Raw genomic sequence first — 18,063 nt, 5'->3', positions numbered from 1 at the left:
GTAGGTCAGGGCATGATGATGAGGACACTAAATCAAGGTTTGGCCCAGGGTGTCCCCAAAGTGCACAGGAACTGAGGAGAAGGGCTCGGGGAAGACAAGGGGCCAACCTCAGGGCGTGGGCCCACACTTCCGGAGGACAGAGCCTCGGTTTGATCTGGGTCCAAGGCAGGGAGGTCAGGGGCAGGGTGGGGGCAGTGTCACCAGGCTGAGAGCAGAGAGAGGCTGGGAAGGATCAGGAGCCCAGTGAGAGAAGCAGCTGTGACTTCCCCAAACATCGCAGCCTCACTGCAGGAAACAAGGGCACTTAGTATCTGTGTTGAGGGGCACTTTCTCTGCCAGGTTTCAGGGCCTCCTTCCCCAGCCTCGTTCCCCCATCTCACTGGACAGAAGGCCTCAGGAGTCTCTGCAGATGTCACCACCTCCGAATGGGGGGAGGGGGAGGGCCAGGGGAGCAGCTCGTACATACCACCCCCACACAGCAGAGATGCAACTGCCGTCCACGCTGGGGTGTTGGTGACCAGCTTTTGCTGCCCAGGGAAAAGCTGAGGACACCTGGCCCAGGACACTGAAGAGTGCGCCTTTCACCGCCAACCCTTGGGGCCGAGCCGCTCTTCCCAGACTCGGACCCTCCCCCCGAGACAGGCGGAGGAGCCAGCCCCCTGGGGAGAGCTTGGGTCTCAGGCCGCATCTCGGCCTTAGCAGTAGGTCCTCCTGGAGGAGGAAGACGGATGGTGAACACATACAGCCTCCTCACACCTGGCGTGCTGTGGGTGACACGCTGAGAAAAAGCACCGAGGACGTGCACTGTGCCGAATGGGGGCCCAGGGGACACGTGCACATCCCAACCCCAGCACGCTGCAAGTGTGACCTGACGTGAAAAAGGCCTCCGCAGATGTGATCAAGCTACAGAATCCAAGAGGAGGGGACGTTCCTGGATGATCCAGCTGGGCCCTAAATCTAACGACAAGTGTCCTTAGAGAGGCAGAGGAGATCGCACACACAGAAGAGGCCATGTGACCACAGAGGCAGAGTTTGGAGTGATGTGGACACTAGCTGAGGACTGCTGATGGCTGCTAGAAACTGGAAGAGGCAGGAAGGACCCTCACCTAGAGCCTCCAGCGGGAGCGTGACTCTGCTGTCACCTGGATTTTGGACTTCTGGCCTCAAGAACTGAGGGAATAAATCTTTGTTGGGTTTTGGGCCACCCAGTTTGTGAGAATTCATTACGACAGCCACAAGACCCTAATACTGGACAGAGTCCTTGAGTTTCTGAAGCATTCTCAGGATTCATTTTTAAATCGTGACATTTTCTATCATGAGCGGAGCAGTTTTTCTTCTCTCTGGAGTCACAGGAAGTCGTTCGCTGGGTGGCAGACCCCGGAGCCCTCCCTTGGGGTCACAGACCCGCCCCTGGGCTGGAGGCTCTCTCCGAGGTGCTGACTCGCGTGTTAAATGCCACGTGCGGGCCTAGGCGGCTGAGTTCCCGCGAGAGCCCTTTATCAAGTGCTCCCCGAGGCTCAGATGGTGCCACAGGGAAGACGAGGAGCGCCCGCCCTGGCAGAGCTCACACCTGATTGGTGGAGACAGACAGCCGGCAGGTGCAAGGACACCTGGTGTGAGCCCGGGTCAGGAGGGCGGGAGGAGAAACAGCCCCCGCGTGTGAACTGCGCGTGTTAACTGCCTCCCCGCAGGCGGCCTCGCGCCTGCGTCTCCCTAACATGCCGCACCCCACTCCTCCAGGCCCCAGAGGCTCACAGAGTCCGTTCTCCACGGGTCCTCCCGGGCACGCGGGGCCCAGCTTTGGGCTGTCCCATGTCGGGCTGCGTCCAGGCCCTGCAGCCCAGTCGAGAACACAGCAAGCAGCCCTGTCCGCGGGGCCTTGGAAAGGGGCCGCTGGCTGATTGACAGGGCTGAATCCCATGGAGCAGGGTGGGGAAGCGAGCGGACACCCCTTGCCACCCCGCAACCCCCTTGTCTGACTCCGGTCTAGGGTCTGAATACTGAATACTGGCTGGGGAGCCCCTTCTATGGGGGGACCTGAGGCGGGGGCGGGGGGTGACTGATTCTCTATTAACCGAGGACAAGGAGTGCTTTGGAAAATGTTTCCTCTGGGCCCCAGAATCTGAGTATTCCTTCCTGGGCCCCTGGTCAGTCTATGAAGCACACAGAGGGCGCTTAATATTCCCCAGCCGCCCCTGGATTCTCCCTGCACCCGAAGAACGGGAGAGAAGGCGTAGTGTTCACTTTCAACCACGAGAGGGCGACAGAGCATTCCGCAGGCAACACCGCCATCTGGTGGCCATCGGCGCCCATGACACCTAGAAGAAAGCGGAGGGGCCGCTCCAGGACCAGAAAAGGGTTGGGGGCTCAGGGAGCAGAGCCTCCGAGCGGGCCTGCGCTGGGCGGGGGTCAGCAGCCTGTCCCCTCCCAGATGCGACCACAGGGAGGGGGCCGTGCCTCTCCCTCGTTACGACGTGGGAACTCGCCCCGGCCCAGGAATCCTCCCACAGCCCCAAGCTCGGTGGCAAGTGAAGGGGATGGAATGGTGTTTACAGAGGTTTCCACGTTTTCTCTTTGCTCCCCAGTGGGACAGACTGTTCCAAAAGACACTCACCTTCCTGGTCAACTCGTCATTCAAAAGCAAAATCAAACTAAATACATACAGGACTGAATGTCAAAGGTTCTTTCTAAAGCAGAGTTTGCATTGCCGAGTTAAATATTTTCAAAAATGTGCTGGGCAGAGACATAGTTACGTCGGAGTGAAGAGCATTTAAGCATCAGGGCCCTTGAATTGCAGGTGCCTTTTGTTGAGGCCTTGGGAGGTGCCTTATCTTGTTCACACAGGCACACGTTTTCATAAAAATTGAAAAAGTGAGATATTTTAACTGTAATTGGTTAAGACTGCTGGCTCTTTCCTGCCCTCGGTCACACCTCCCTTGTTGTGAGAGGCAGTGGTCACTGGTATCTGAGGGACTCACTAAGGAGAAGTTGGGGTTGCGTGGCATATATGCACGTGGTCTGTAGTCACTTCAAAATAGAAGTAATGAGAATTACTTCTGTGTATCACGAAGTTTTTGCTGCCATCCTGAGCAGTGATGGTTTCTGGGGACGCTGGCTCTTACCACATTCTGTGACAACTCCCCGAAGTTGTGATATGAAGGTCCAGGGCCAAAGGTAGTATAGCGCTCAAGGCCAGAAGCCAGCCTGGAAAATTCTTCAATCAGCAGACGTGTAAAATTGTAAGCAGGGGAACGTAAAATGGTTCAGCCGCTGTGGAAAACAGTATGGTGGCTCTTCAAAAAATTAGAGTGACCGTCCAATCTAGCAGTCCCGCTTGCGAGTACATATGCAGAAGAAGCAAAAGCAGAGTCCCAAACACGTGTGTACACCATCGCTCTAACAGCGTCATTCACTACAGCCCAAAGGCGGGAGCAGCCGCACGCATCCACTGAGGGACGACGGATCAGCCCGCGGTCCAGCACGCAGTGGCACATGAGGCAGCCCGAAAAGGCGGGACATCCTGACACACGCTACAACATGGACGAACCTCAAAGACGTTAGGCCGAGGGACATAAGCCGGTCGCAAAAAGATAAATCCTGTAAAATTCCACTTATCTGAGGTCCCCAGAGGAGTCAAATTCATAGAAACAGGAAGTAGAAAGGTGGGTGCCAGGAGTGGGAGCGGGGGACACTGTTCAATGGGGACAGAACGTCAGTTTTGCAAGGTGAAACAGTTCTAGGGACGGACGACAGTGAGGGAAACGCAGCAGTGTGTCCGTGTGAACGCCGCCGGACTGCGCACTTAAAAACGGCCAACATGGTCAACTTGATGTCGTGCGTATTTCAACGCAATTTTTAAAAACCCGTAAGCAGAGGATTTGACTCTCATCGACAGTCAAAATGGAAGCTCTCTCCTGTCGGGAATAAATGTGATCGTGCAGAGTACGCAAGTGTAAACATAAAGTATAAACCAAACTTTTTTTTTACGGGGTGGGGGGTTGTTGATAGGATTCACAGAAAATAGAAGTAATGAGAATTCTGTGTAGGGCCCAGCTCCGGCAGGACCACTGTCCTACGTCTTGCCAGGAGGCGTCAGGCTGCTTCCCGCCCTGTGATCTACCCTGTGTTATTCCATAGTATCTGGCCACGGTGTTCTCGGTCACAAGCCGCGGAGCTGAAGAAGGCGCTCTCAACCAGCAATCGCGAAAGCCAGGTTTTGACCAGCCACCCTGAACAATCATCCTTCCGATCTCCCTGTAGAAAGTGACATTGCAAAATCATTGTCCCGCGAGGGTCGAGCAAAGAGGACGTAGCCAAAAAGGTAGAGAAAGGGACCGTACGGAGATGTCCGACAGTCAACTGATGTGTATTTTCTTTTTCTTGATCTTTTGGATTTTTTTTTTGGTACTTGTCATATAGAGTTTAACATTTGCTATGATTTCTTTTGCTCGTCCTAAATAGCTTCTTGCTTTTATACCTAATTTTGTATTCTTAATTTTTTTTTTTTTTTGGCCTTTTGGCCTAAAGAAGGACCCTAAAGTTGTGTACACGCGAAGTCCCCCAACTCTCGGAACTGTCCCTGGCGCCAGGCAGAGTGCAGACGAAGGAGCAAATGACCGGGAAGCTGCCCCCCGCCCACCCCAGCACCTTCTCCCTGCTTCCGCCCCGGGGCAGGGGGCAGCCTCTCTCTGACTCTTGAGCCAACTCTCTATTGCTCCTCCCTCCACGGGTATTAGGGACATCTCTCTGTCTTTTGATAAAAACTCTTTAATTGAAGGATAACTTCCGGATCAGAAAGCGTGTGCAGGCGTGCATCCTGCTGGACCGTCACCAGGTGCACGTACCTGCGTAACTAGTGCTCAGACTGAGGAAGAGAATGTTCGTGGCCTGCACCTCAGAAGCCTCCCTTTTTCTTTACGATTATGGTTCCCTTTACGGTGTCCTAAGAAATCTTTTCCCAACTCGAGTGCATGAAAATATTTTCTGCTAGAGGCTTTGTCTTTTAAGTTCGTCCTGCGCTTTTCATGGTCGTGTTGGGAGAAGCTGTTTTACACAGTTCCTGCATCCCACGCAAGGTGACCCTTCTCTCAGGGTCTTAAATGTCTCTACTCCCTGAAATACTGTCACTCCCCCCCCTCTTCCCTCCCCTTCTCCCTCTCCCTCCCCTCAGTTGAAATTATTTTCCAGCAGCTGTAATTTTTTTTTTTTGCTGTGGGTTATTTAGAAGTCTATCGCTTAATATCCCAAAATTGGGGCATTTAAAAACTATCTTTCTGTTATTGACTTCGAGCTTAATTCTACCGTAGGCAGATAACATCATCTGTGTGATTTCAGTCCTTCCTTTGAAATGCGTTACGATTCGCTCTATGGCCCGACATGTGGCCGGTCTTTAGGTGTTCCAGGGACGTGGGAAAGTTTCGTGGGTGCCGCACGCAGGTGTCAGGTGCACCGTCCCAGGTCCTTCCGGATGCGCGTCGGTCTCTCATTCTATGAGAGATGTGTTAACCTTTCCCACGACGATCGCAAATTTGGCTATTTCTCCTCTTAGTCGCGTCGATTTTGCTTCGTTTGTCACGGAGGCCATGTTATGTCCATATATGTCCTCTTAGTCTCCTCGATTTTGCTTCGTTTGTCACGGAGGCCATGTTATGTCCATATATGTCCACACAAACTTAGAAACGCTCCCTATTCCTGGCAAGTGGCTCCTTCGCCGTCACGAAATCCTTCTCTCTGGGAAAGTCTCCGACGTGCGATGTTAGCAGAGCTGCGGGAGAATCGTTTGGGTTAACGTTTTCGCAACATCTATTTTTTTCTATCTTTTCATTCTCAACATTTCTGTATCCTTACATTTTAGGTCTCTCTCTCGTAAGCCGGGTGTAGTTGTGGGTTTTTTCTCCTGGGTAATATCCTTTGTCTTCGAACCAGGGCATTTAATTGTTTTATGTTTAATGTAATGGCGAGATATTTCAGTTTCAATGTTTCGTGTTACTTTTGGTTTTCTGCTTGTTCCATCTGTTCTATGTCCTTGACCCCCACTTTCTCTTCTGCTATTATACTGATTATATTTTATCATTCTATTTCCCTTTTAATGGTTCCCCGAGAGATTATAATGTGAATCTTTGATCTACTGAAGTCAAATATAAATTAGTACCTGTACCACGTCCATGACAATGCGAAGGCACATTTAGACCCTTCCTGCCTTTTGTGCGACTATTATCATCATGTCACATATATGTCGCATATATGTATATATAAATGGTGTGTGTGTGTATAAATATATATATTTTTAAATCAACTTTATCAAGGTACAATTTACATGCAATAAAATATACCCAGTTGAAGTGTATAGTTCGATGAGTTTACAAGTATATGGATGTAGTCACCCCCTCGATCATGACACAGAATACTTTAATCACCCAAAGGATTCCCCAGTCCCCTGAGCGGTGGGCCACCTTACCGACTGGGCAGGGAAGACAGCTGGTGACCGAGGAGGCATCTGCACCCAGGGCTCACCCAGACACGCGAGGGTGGTGCTGGGACCTGCCCTCGCTCCCGAGACCTCCCACGAGGTAAAATTCTCCCAAAGGGAGGTGGAGGGGATCCTGGACAGTCAAAGGGGGAAAAAGATAAATGATGTCCAAACTGGACATACCCCATTTTGCCCCAAACCCCCTCCTCTGAGATTCCCTCTCTCGGGAACGGCAGCACCAGGAGCTTGGGTGTCACCCTGAGTCCCGCTCTCCCTGGCACCCCGCATCCTCCGGTGCTGCAGGGTCCGCTCCCTCTCCGGAATCAGGAGCGCGTCTTCTCTTCCCGCTCCTTCCGTCACCCCCGTCCGGTGTCATCTCTCTGCCTTGCCACACCGTACATAGCCACCCAACCGGTCTCCCGTTCCCACGTACGTTTTTACATCGGGGGCCGGGTGGCTGGATACACAAGGTTCAAAATCCACGTGGTGAAAATGTCCGCCTCCCTCTCCAGACGCTAAGGTCGACTTTTCCCTGGAGGTGACCGACGTCACCAGTTTCTCATTTGTCCCTCCGGAGACACTCTACATTGTTACACACGAAATCACAGATATGCTCTCCATCCCCTTTTAAAAAGTGAACCAACCGCTGACCCACATGGGCTTACCATTGTACTGCCCCTCTAATAAACAGTTGCACGTGTTTTTATTGGCTTCCCTGGAGGTGATGACTCTGATCTATTAAAGTGGACTATAAATAAATCGCCCATACCTTCCTTTTTCTCTCTGACAGTGCGTCATGGAAACTCCTGCGTATCCATTCGCACGGTGCTTCCTCGTTTTCTTAGACAGCTCCAGCGCTAGGTGGACCCCGATTGATTTCTCAGGATACTTAGGTTGTTTCCAGCCTTCTGTAAACACAATGTAGCCATGAATCATTGTCGTGTGTCATTTCACACCTGGGCTAGATATCTAGAAAGTACTGTGAGGGTCAAAGGGTGTGTGCATCTGTGATTTTGATAGATGTCGCTAAATGTTCTCCGGCAGGCAGGGGGTGCAGCCATTTATATCCTGTCCCGGGGGGAGGCCAGGCTGTGTCAGGGTCACGGGGGCGTCTGGGACCCCCAGGCCATCCTCCAGCACAGGCCCTAGACCTGCTCTTGTCTTGAGGGGCTGCCCCACCCCTTTCTGCAACCCTCACGCCCTGGCTCAGGGCTTCACCCCCTTCAGGGACTTCCCGATTGCTTTACACCGCCCCCGCCCATGGAGCAGAAGCCAGGGGGCGTCTCCCCCTCCCCGCGCGGCCTCAGACCTGCAGTGGCTCCCCTTTGCTGGGGCGGGTGGGACCAAACGCTACACAACAGATTCTGGGACTGTTCCCCACTACTCCCAGCCCTTAACCTTGCAGTGTCCCCACCCACCCCCCCCGCCCGCCCAGAGCCCTCCATGGCTTTTGTCCCCATCCTCCCCCTTCAACTCGGACAACCGAGGAAGGGCTGTCCGCCCCTACTTTGAAGGGGCCCCTGTACGCGGCAAGCCTGCCGCCCCGCTCCGGGCCCCCTCCTCGCCCCCGGATTGATGGTGACAGAATCTCCTGGCGCCTTTCACCGACAGAGAGACGCCTCATCGATGATGGCTGAAGAATGAGCGCGACCGCGACGGCCGGGAGAACCGCACCAGCGGTCACGCGCGCGGCAGCGCCCCGCGGGCCACCAGGGGGCGCCGTCCCCCGCACCCCGACCCCGCGGGCCCCGCGCTGCGCGCACAGGGCGGGGTGGCCACGGGCCCGCGAGTCCTCCGGGTCGGCGGCGGCGCCCACCTGGACGGGCCAGGCTGGGGTCCCCGCTGCAGAAGGGCGCTCGGGGAAGGCGAGGAGCAGGACGAGTGACCCGAATAATCAAATAATTCAGCAAAAGCTTGGGGGCAGGGCCAGGAAGACCAGAGGGGAGATGAAGAGGGGAAGAAGAGCAGGGGCGAGGAGGAGAGAAGGCGGGGGTCAGGGGCAGGTGAATGGGGGGGTCGGTGAAGAGGGAGGAGGGACACCGCGCCTGCGCCCCAGGCTCCGTCCTTCCTCCGCAGGGGGTGACCTTGGCGCCTGGGGCCGGGGTCCGAGGGCGAGAGCAGGCCTCCGAGCCGGGATGGACCCCTGATTCGCCCGCGAGGGTTACCTTCGGATTCAAAAGCCTGGGACACAGGTTCTTTAAAGTTCGGCCCCACTCCGGGCCAGCTGTGGGCCGGGGCGCCCTCCGAGCCGCTCTGAGCTGCCGTCCCTGCCATTGTCCTCCGAGGCCAAGGAAGCAGAGTCCTGGACAGGTGCGCAGTCCACGCGGGCTCGGGCAGGCCCGGCTGGTTCCGAACAGTCCCGACGGGAAGAGGCGGACCCCCCCACCCCCCGCGCCCCAGCCCCTTGCGGCGGAGAAGCGTCAGGCCGGTGCGTCTGTCTGTCGCCCATGTGTCCTTCCATTGAAACGTATTGGTTTGCTGAGTGTCGTCGGGGAAGCAGCGGAGACCTCCATGGACCCTGTTCAGACAGTGGCGCAAACAGCTATTTGATGACAAACAGAACCAGCATGGGCGGGGAGAATCCCTGGCCTGCGAGGCCTCATCGTGGGGTTGTGGGCGCCGTCCCTTAGCCCTGGAGAGACGTGGCCCTTCTGCAGCTGTCCCGCAGCCCCGAGGGTCCCTCCCTGCTCCAGCCCAGAGCCGGGATCCTGGTACCTCAGGCCTCAGTCGAGGGGCATCGTCCGCCCGGCCGGTCCCCCTGGACCATGAGCTGTTCCGGGCTGGGCTCTCGTCCTCAAGCCTTTGTTCAGCAAACCCCAAGGTCACGTGCACCTACGTGCAGCTTTTTTTATGCTGCCAAAATATACATAACATAAAATTAGCCATTTTAATCCTTTTTAAGAGGACAGTTCAGTGGCACTGAACTACCTTCGCACTGCTGAGATCCTCACCCCCCGTCCGTCTTCTGAAACCGAAACTGCCCGTGAGATATGACGCCGTTTCTCCCGCCCTCCGCCCCCGGCGGCCACCATTCCCCTCTCTGTCTCTGTAAATTCGCCTGCTCTAGGGACCTCGTATAAGTGGAATCATACAGTATCCGTCCTTTGGCGATGGGTTTGTTTCTCTTAGCATCGTGTCCTCAAGGCTCGTTCATGCGGCGCCGGTGTCAGGATGTCCTTCCTCCGCGTGGACGGACTGGATTCGCTTAGTCCGCCAGCCCGCGGCGGACTCTTTTGTGCCCCCCTCCTGGCTGCTGTGAAGCCGGCTGGCTGTTCGGGCCTCTGGCTCAGCTCCTTGGGCCGAGCACGCGCCCGATGATGCGTTTTGCAAAGTTCTAGAGAGAAGGGGCTGCAGACCTCGTCAGGACCAGTGACCATCCCTTCGCCTTGCAAGGCCTCAGAGGAAGAAAGGGACTTCCCTGTGTACCACGCACCCCCGTCCCAGCCTGACGCTGACCCCCAAGCCTGGGAAACAGACACCAGAGACTGTCTGGTCACTTAGGCCTGCGGCTCCCCAGGACGGCTCTGTGTGGAGTGTGTGTGTGTGTGTATGTGTGTGTGCGTGTGATCACTCTTGTTTTACAGACAAACAAGGGGCCCAGCGTAGAGAAATGACTTGTCTAGGGTGACAGAACCGCACAGGGCGCAGGCCTCGCTCCCCAGCCTCCTGCCGTGTCCCGGGGTCTCCTGAGGGGAAGTGGGGGTGCAGTCCCAGGGCGGATGTTCTCCAGCTCCAGCCTGGGGAGCCAGGATTCCCCCGGAGACACCCCCAGGGCCGGGGTGGCTGGGCCAGCATGCGAGGCTCCTGGCCTGAGATGGCATCCCCACCCCCGCCTCGTCCAGCGGCCCCTAGAGGACGCTGCCCTCACTTCCTGACAGCTGGAGCGCAGCACAGGCGAGCTGGCCAAGGACGTGGGCGGAGGGCTCTGCGGGCTCCCCCCACCCGGTTCTGAGAAGGCCCCCACCCTTCTCTTTCTCCCTCGAGGGTGGGGGCGGGATGGCAACACCAGTGTCCTCTGCGGGCGCTTCCTCTTTGGCCAGCGCTCTGCGCTCTGCGGGGTGGCCGGGCCCAGCCCAACAAACGGCCCGTCGCCCCAGCCTGACTTCCCCAGGCCAGGCCTCTGCACCCCACCCCGCTGCAGCAGCCCCCTGCCGCTTCGGAGGTCTATCTGTCAGAGGGGCTCGGAGGGCGGGGGAACCTTATCTCCCTGCCAGGAGCCTGCCCTACAGTTGGGGCTGTGTAATCTGACATTGTGATTTTTTCGTCCTTCTTTACCCCCAGCAAGGGAAGATTTGCTGAATCACCGGGGGAGGTGGTTGGAGGGGCTGGGGGCGAGGCAGCTGGAGGGCAGTGATAAGTCTGAGGCCGGCTGAGGGGCGCTGGGGAGGAAACCCCAACTGTGACGGTTTCCAGCTAAGATTGTTGTTCTGTAGAACTGCCTTGGGGACGACCTTAACCTGCGCCCCGCCCCCCGCCCCACGTGGAGCACAGAGACTCGACAGCAGGGACCCTGAAGAACGAGAGCGAGTTGGGGTGAACGTGCCTGGGCACCGAGCCCCCACAGGGTGGCTCATGGGGCCCACTAGGTCACCCTTGATCTCCACGTTGGCCTCCCGTGGACCTGAGAGGGGCACTGGCTGCCCAAGCCCCCCTCCCACCAGGGGTCTTCCATCTCCCCAAGGCCTTTGCACTGCCGCTTCCCAGGCGTGGGGCCGCCCTCTCCACTTCTGACAGGTCAAACTCTCTGTACCTTTCAGATGTCAGCCTCCTCCAGGAAGACTTCCCTGACCCCAGGGTTGGGCCTGGTGACCCCTCAGCCTCCCAGGGTCCCCTAGGTGTCCCTCTCCTGGGTCTTGACCTACCAGGGCCCGGGGTGGACGCCCAGCAAATGCTTGTCGAACAGAGTCCTGGGGTTCTCTCCTTGTAACCCCGAGAGGAATTGCCTTGCATTGGGACTAAAGTCTGGAGCCTGCAAAGTGGGAAGGAATCGCCAGGGTGGGGGGCGGGGGTGGGTGGGTCCCGGGTGGGTGGGTCCCCAGGCCCCTGCTCTGCTGCAGAGGGGACCCGCTGGCAGGGAGCGGGGGCCCCAGCCTGGGCCCGGCCCTGCTTCTCTGCAGCCCCCACCTCCCGGGGCCTCGGCCTTCACTCTCCCTGCAGGGTGGCCTGACCTTCAGGTGCCAAGTCCCTCCGCCCCTGCAGTGGCCGTAGCAGAGACAGATGTCCCACCAGCGTGGCATGGTGCTGGGTCACACACAGAGTCAGGCCGGCGGTGCTGTGCGCGGTGGGCGGGCCCCGAGCCGAGACCAGGCTTCCCCAGGATGCTCCCGGCCCCCTGATTTCTGATTCCCCCCAGAATCCGGTGGGCAACCGCAGTCCCAGGGAAGAGGGGGTGATTGACGCCCCTGAGTCAGTGGCCACATCCCCTGCTGCTCCCAAAAGGGGCTTCTGGGGCAGGAAGAGCCGCCCATGGCGGTCACTTCACTGCCTTCCTGCTGCCCTGCTGAGCTCGGAGATAAGTCGTGCGCCCAGCGAGACCCGCAGGCTCCGGCCGTCCCCAGAAATCATGCCAGGGTTCCTCGTGCGGAGGAAGGAGCCTGAGCGCCACGATAACCCTTTTATTTTTAAGAGATCCGGGAGGAAGTCCCCAGTCACCGTTTGCAGAAATAGCTCCAAGCCTCAGCCTGGCGTCTGTGGCTCCAGCTGTCAGCAGGCACAGCCCGGGAGTGTAGCCCGGGTCTGTTCATCGCAGGATGGCAGAGAGGACACGAGTCCTGAGGACCCAGGGTCACAGCCATTGGCGACGATAATAACAACGACACTTGTTTGTGGGCGATGCCTGGAAAGAGGCTGGACCTGCGAGGTGCGGACGGGTGCCAGCGACGCTGAGCCACTGTGGACCTTCCGAGTGACTTAACCTCTCTGGCCTCGGTTTCCTCCGAAGGGTTCATGTCTGCAATGCCGTCTGGCCCGTCCTGAGCTCTCAGGACGTGTCGCATATTGGTTTGTCATCGGTAATGCCACGCAGAGGTCTAAGCTGCAAAATGTGTCAGGCCCTCCTTTCCTACCTTCCTGAGTTTCTTTATTTTTTTTTACGCCGACAGCACCTGGTCTTCCTAGGTGGTCTCCCATCCAAGTACCGACCAGGCCCGACCCTGCTTAGCTTCCCAGATCAGACGGGATCGGACGTGTTCAGGGTGGCGTGGCTGGAGACTCCTCCTCACTTCCAAACCACGCTCCACAGCCGACGTTCACCTGCGCTGCGTGCGCCGCAGGCCCCGCGTGAGCACGTTCCGCGCTCCGCCACCCCAGGCTCCTCCCCACCTCCCATTCCTAGTTCAAGAATTAACGAAGGGAAATCCCAGATCGGGCCCACGGGCTGAATCTACAGACCACAGGTGTCGTCGTACCTACCAGAGAGGCTGAGGCTCAGGGGGAAGTGCCTGAAAGTCCCCGGGCCATGTGGGGGCCAGAGTGACATTCCAGCCCCCCAAGACCCCTGGCAGGGCCCCTCCTCCCTCCCCTCCCCCCGTGGGAAGGGACAACCCAGCGCTTCTCAGTGAAGCCTTGCCAAGCACGGAACCAGTGATGCCCACGGGACACACCACTCCTTTCTTGTGTCGTGGGTCCTGGCCCTGCCTGTTTTTCCTCTGTGTCCCCACGGGGCTAAAGAGGGCGGGCGTTGGGTCTGTTTTCTCCCGTGCCCCATCCTTGCTGCCCGGAATGGTGCCTGGCACGTGGCAGGCGCTCAATAAACGAGCTGATGAATGAATGTTTTTCCAAGCCATTAGGGTGTTCTTTGTGCCTCTGGAAGAATCCTGGGCCCAGGCTGTCACGTGGGACTCTAGGGGACACGGCTGTCTGCCCTGCAGACGCGGGCAGGCCTGGCCCTCTGCTCCAGCCCCGGGCAGCACAGAGGCAGTGACTTCTCAGCTCGCCGAGGGACCCTCGTCCTTCTCTCTCTCTTAAACAAATCACCCCCAGCAAACAAACAAACAAACAAAGCAAACCTCTACATTGTTATAAATATCATGGAAAACCCAGGAAAAGTCTAGAGTAAGGAATTTTTTAAATCCACCATGATGCCACCTTCCCCCCGCCACCCAGGATAACCCTGAGGCCCTCAAGGTCCCTCTCCCTCCAGGTTGGGCTGCTGCACAGCAGCTGTGCTGTGGGCATCAGGTGTTCACAAGTATTTCTTCTAGAACCTCCAAGCCTGGGGGTGGCTACCGGGGCTCTGCCTCCCCTCCCCCTCCTCCGACTCGTCCCACCGCGGGCCTCCTGGGTCCTCGGCTGTCTGTTGGCCCCTCGTCTACACTCACGCTAGAATCAGTTTCCTTATTCATAGCCGGGGAAGATAACACACCTGTCTCCCTGAGTGGTGATTCCTGTGACGATGACAAGTGCCAAGCTGGACATTCCAGGGACTCCCTAACCGAGAGCTCAGCCCTCACCCTGAGACCACAGGGGCAGGGAGAAAACAGGCTAGAGTGGGAGCGAATGGTGGACAAGCGCCCTCCCGCTTGCTCCCACGTGCTGCCCCTGTGCGTTCTGGGGCATGGAACCTTCCAGAAAAAGAGACTTTCCTTCGGCCTTGTGAAGGAGCTGGGAATCATCGGTCCCTTTCCGTGGCCTGGAGGCCGTGACTGGGAGGGAAGCGGGGTCCCCAGCTGTGACTGCTCGTGGGGCTGGCATGTCCAGGGGGCCTCAGCGGCCTCCTCCTCCCTGGCTCTCGTCGTGGGGGTGAAGTGGCTGGAAGTGTCTCTCTCACTTGCTTTCTCGTCCCTGCTCCGTTCTCCCGCTCTGGGGGCCGTCAGGCGCCCTGATAACACTCGGAAGGCGCTATCGGCCGGGAGCGCCCTCCTGCCCCAGGCTGCTGGCCTGCTCCACGCCGGCGGTTGGCAGCCCGCATCATTTGATAAACTTATCAGGCCAAACCTGAGCACGGCCGCTCGGCACGGGCCCCTGCCCCAGATTTCCCTCCTCCCGCATTCCTGCAGCACCCTCCACCCCCGCCAACCATCGGAACCCTGGGCTCTGCCTGGGTCCGGCTGGGGCCCAATGGCAGCTGGACGCCAGCCCTCCACCAAGGCCGGGGAGGAAGAGCTGGGTGTCTGGGGGAGAGCTGCACGCCCAGCATCCACCCTGCTGCTCCCAAGCCGGAGGCTCCCCACCTTGGGGCTCGCACCCCACCTGCCAAGGAGGCGACAGGGGCTCTGAGGAGGTTGTACGTCCATCCCAGACTTATTGGGGACCTACTAGGTGCTGAGCCCTAGCAGTATCTGCCGGGAGGCGGCTCAGGGGGCTGGGGGTGGGGGGCTCAGCAGCCAGCACTTGTGAGGGAGGAAGGACCTTGCCTGGGGACACTCTAGAAGAGCAGAGGCCTAGTTGCAGGGGGCTGGTATTTGTGCACAGGGAGTCTTTTTTTAAAGCCAGCGATAACGTTATCACGCGTGCCCATTACAGACAAACGAAACGTACGCACCGAAAAATAAGGAGGAATAAATGGGCACAACCTCCGTTTTCAGCGACGGCCGCCGTAGATAGGCTGCATGTTTATCCTCGCGAACTTCCTTCCATGCGCGTGCAGTGAACGAAATGGACTCCCATGGCGGATCCTGATTTGTAAACCACGTTTTCGTTCCGATATCGCAAACAGCTTCCTATGCCGACACATTGATTCTGCAAAATCTATTTTCTCCTCAAATTTTTTTCAGTAAACACACACACACACACACACACACACACACACACACGCACAAATCCAAGTCTTGCGTGCAGATTGCCTTGAGAGTGAACTCCACCCTCCTTTCTGGCCCCCAGAAACGGCTGCTCTCGGGGGTTCGGCGGACTTTCTTCAGACTTACTTCTCTAAGCATCTGCAGGTGTCGTGAAGCAGCCTTTTGCACGCCCGCCCGCGCCGGGCCCCTTCCGGTCGGTCCCTGCAAAGCGCACCGTGACGGCCAATGGTGTTGCCCTCCCCTCCCTGTCGTGAGAGTTTAGGATGGTTCCAATTTTTTTTTTTCGAGAATGGTGGGCTTCAGAAGATGGGCCTGCGCGGGACTGTGCGGCCACCCATGACTATTGCTTTAACTCGAATTCCTAGGGGTAGGATGGAGGGTCGCGGGGTGAGCACATGTTGAATATTTATGCACTGAAGTTGGGGTTCAGGGGTTCAGAGAGGGCAGAGGGCATGCCGGTGGAGGGAACACCAGGGGCAAAGGTTTGAGGGTGACAAATTGCATCGAGAATTCCCTAAAGGCCTTTTGGGGGGAATAACAGGAAAGACTTTGCTGCTCGTCCAGAGTTCCAGGGAAGTGGGAAGGCGCGGCCTCGACGTTCCTCGGTGGGACCTCCCTTTCCTTGGGGAAAGCGGGTGGCCCTCCCCTCCCTGACCAGCGCCAGCGGGGAGCCGGGGAGGAGCTGGGTTGACGTCATGGGCTGCTGTCACTCCTGATACTGACTATGAACCGGCCTCCGGCCTCCAGTGCTCCCGCGTGCTCGCTCCCCGGGCCACCCTGTGCACCCACCACGGACCTTCCTTCCAAGACTCAGCCCTGATGTCTCTTCATCCCCTCCCCTGGTCTGCGAAGCGGTCGGTGGCGTTGGGGCCTGGGTCTCTCCTGCTGCCTCCCGCCCGTGCCATGCTCCGCCCACAGCATGCGGCCATTCCAGCTTCGTGCGCATCTGGCCGGCCTAGGCTCTTGGTCATTCTCTGGGTGTGTCTCTTCTGTCCCCTGCCACCTCCCCCACTCCTTATTCCTCCTGCCCCTGCCCTCTGGGGTAGCCTGCTCCCACCCCGAGGGCAGCGAAGTTTAGGCCACGGCCAGGGGCCTGGACTTGAGTCTTTGGGTGACGGGGGAGCCACATTGGGTCTCTAGGGAACTTTCAGAATAGGTCTTGTTCTTCTGTAATTCAGAACTCTATGGCCTCCTAGTCTCCCACCACCCCAGGGGCCCAGCCCTGCCTCCTCCCCCGCCTGGTCCACCCACTCCTTCCAGGCCGACATACTCCAGATGGGGACAGGCCGGTGCCAACCCTGGGAGACGCATTTCTATCCTTGTCAGTGATTTCTGTGGAGACCTCCTCTGGGCATCTCCCAGCCTGTTCCTCTGGGGACCCTTGTTGGGGCTGGGGGGGCCTGACTGCCCTGCTGGAGTGTGACCTGCTCTGGGGTGGGGCTCAGGGACTGGGGATGTAGCCTGAAGCTGCCGCCGCCTTACGGGAAAATGAATTCAGGTGTTGCATTCTGCTCCCTAATGTGGCCGGTTTGTTTTAATAGTAAAATAGTGGTTTTGTTATTTACCATTAAGTAAATTTAGGTACTCCAGGTCAGGTTACGGCACCACCGTGAAGTCTTACGGGGCCCTGTGCACGCCGACCCAGCCCTCAGCGGGCAGTGCGGCAGTCTGAGAGGGGTGACAGCCCCCGCCTCATCACGTGACTTCAGAGGCCACCATCTGCGCCATGTTCTATGTAAACAGAGTCCCCTGGCGTCATGCAATCAATCCCGTAGCCCCGGTGGAAAGGCCACTAGCGAGGGGTCAGTAAACCTGGATCCTGTGTGACATTGCCACGAGTAGGTGGTATGCTGAGGGTCACTGCTTCCCCTCCGGGCCTCGGAGCCCTGATGTGACAAAGCGAAGCCACGTCCTTGTCAGGGGGCTGGACACCGCCTTCCAGCTCACACCCTGCCACTCAGAGGGTAGGGATTTCACACAGGTAGGAAGTGACGTGAGAAGCAGAGAATGGGGTGATCGAACTCTCTCCAATCGCAGACGCAGCTTGGAGGCACCCCATTGCACCTCCTGAGTGGGGGCCCCCAATCCCAGTGTGCATCCCTAAAGGGACAGAACTTCAACAGGGAGCTCGGCTCCCACTGGCCTGAAAATCGCCACTGGCTTATGGGCTGGAGCCCGTCTGGGCGCCTTCCCCAGGGGCCACTGCTCTGCGTGAGGAGCCCATTGATCCTGTGGCCAGCCTGGGGTTCCAGCAGCCCGTGGGGCGCAGGGGGTGCGGGCTGGGGATGGGGCATTGCCTCCCGCTCAGGGCAGTGGAACTGGGGGTACTCCGAGGAGCCCCCAATCTCAGTGACTGCTTCCTGTGGAGAGGGGGAGGTGAGGGGCCGAGCCAGGCCCCTCCATGCGAGGCTGACTCCTCCCCGGGGCGGGGGGGAAGCAGATTTCATGGAGGTCCCCTCAACATACATGCCCACTGGCCCCCTTTCTCTGCAATGTGCAAATGGGGTTCCGAGCCCCCACTGCTCTGAGGCTGCAGTGGCCCCCACGCCCACACCACGTGGGTGCTCAGTGAGGGCCAAATCCTGATCTCCCTGAACCTCAGCAGAGAAAGACCCATTGTCCCTCCCAGGACCTCGCCCTTCGGCCCAAGTGGCTGAAATCCTGGTGTGGTTTTGTTTAGCAAACAAGGAACATGCAAAGCAGCTCCATGCATGTGTGTGCATGCATGTGTGCGTGTGCGTGTGTGTGTGCGTGTGCGTGTGTGTGTGTGTGTCCCCAGCACCCACCCTCACACTTCCCCAGACCTAGGAGGTGCGTGTCTGGCTGCGTAGCTTTGGGCAAGACCCTTCCCCTCTC

At 58.0% G+C, this 18,063-nt stretch overlaps 1 long non-coding RNA gene and 1 pseudogene across 1 annotated transcript; both read right to left on the bottom strand.

Annotated features, from left to right (window-relative positions):
* Positions 1–5,600: 5,600 nt before the first annotated feature.
* LOC120602706 (uncharacterized) lies at positions 5,601–7,109 on the bottom strand. The gene is made up of 3 exons (XR_005652815.1): positions 6,903–7,109; positions 6,458–6,602; positions 5,601–5,764 (listed from the first exon to the last, which is right to left on the bottom strand). It is a non-coding gene; the product is annotated as an uncharacterized LOC120602706 (long non-coding RNA).
* A 5,452-nt stretch (positions 7,110–12,561) lies between these two features.
* On the bottom strand, positions 12,562–12,680 carry LOC120602762 (uncharacterized; annotated as a pseudogene).
* Positions 12,681–18,063: the final 5,383 nt, after the last annotated feature.

The sequence above is a fragment of the Pteropus medius genome, unplaced genomic scaffold (genome assembly GCF_902729225.1).
Source record: "Pteropus medius unplaced genomic scaffold, Ma_sr-lr_union100, whole genome shotgun sequence".
NCBI lineage: Eukaryota > Metazoa > Chordata > Mammalia > Chiroptera > Pteropodidae > Pteropus > Pteropus medius.
This window is presented reverse-complemented; position numbering and strand designations above follow the sequence as displayed.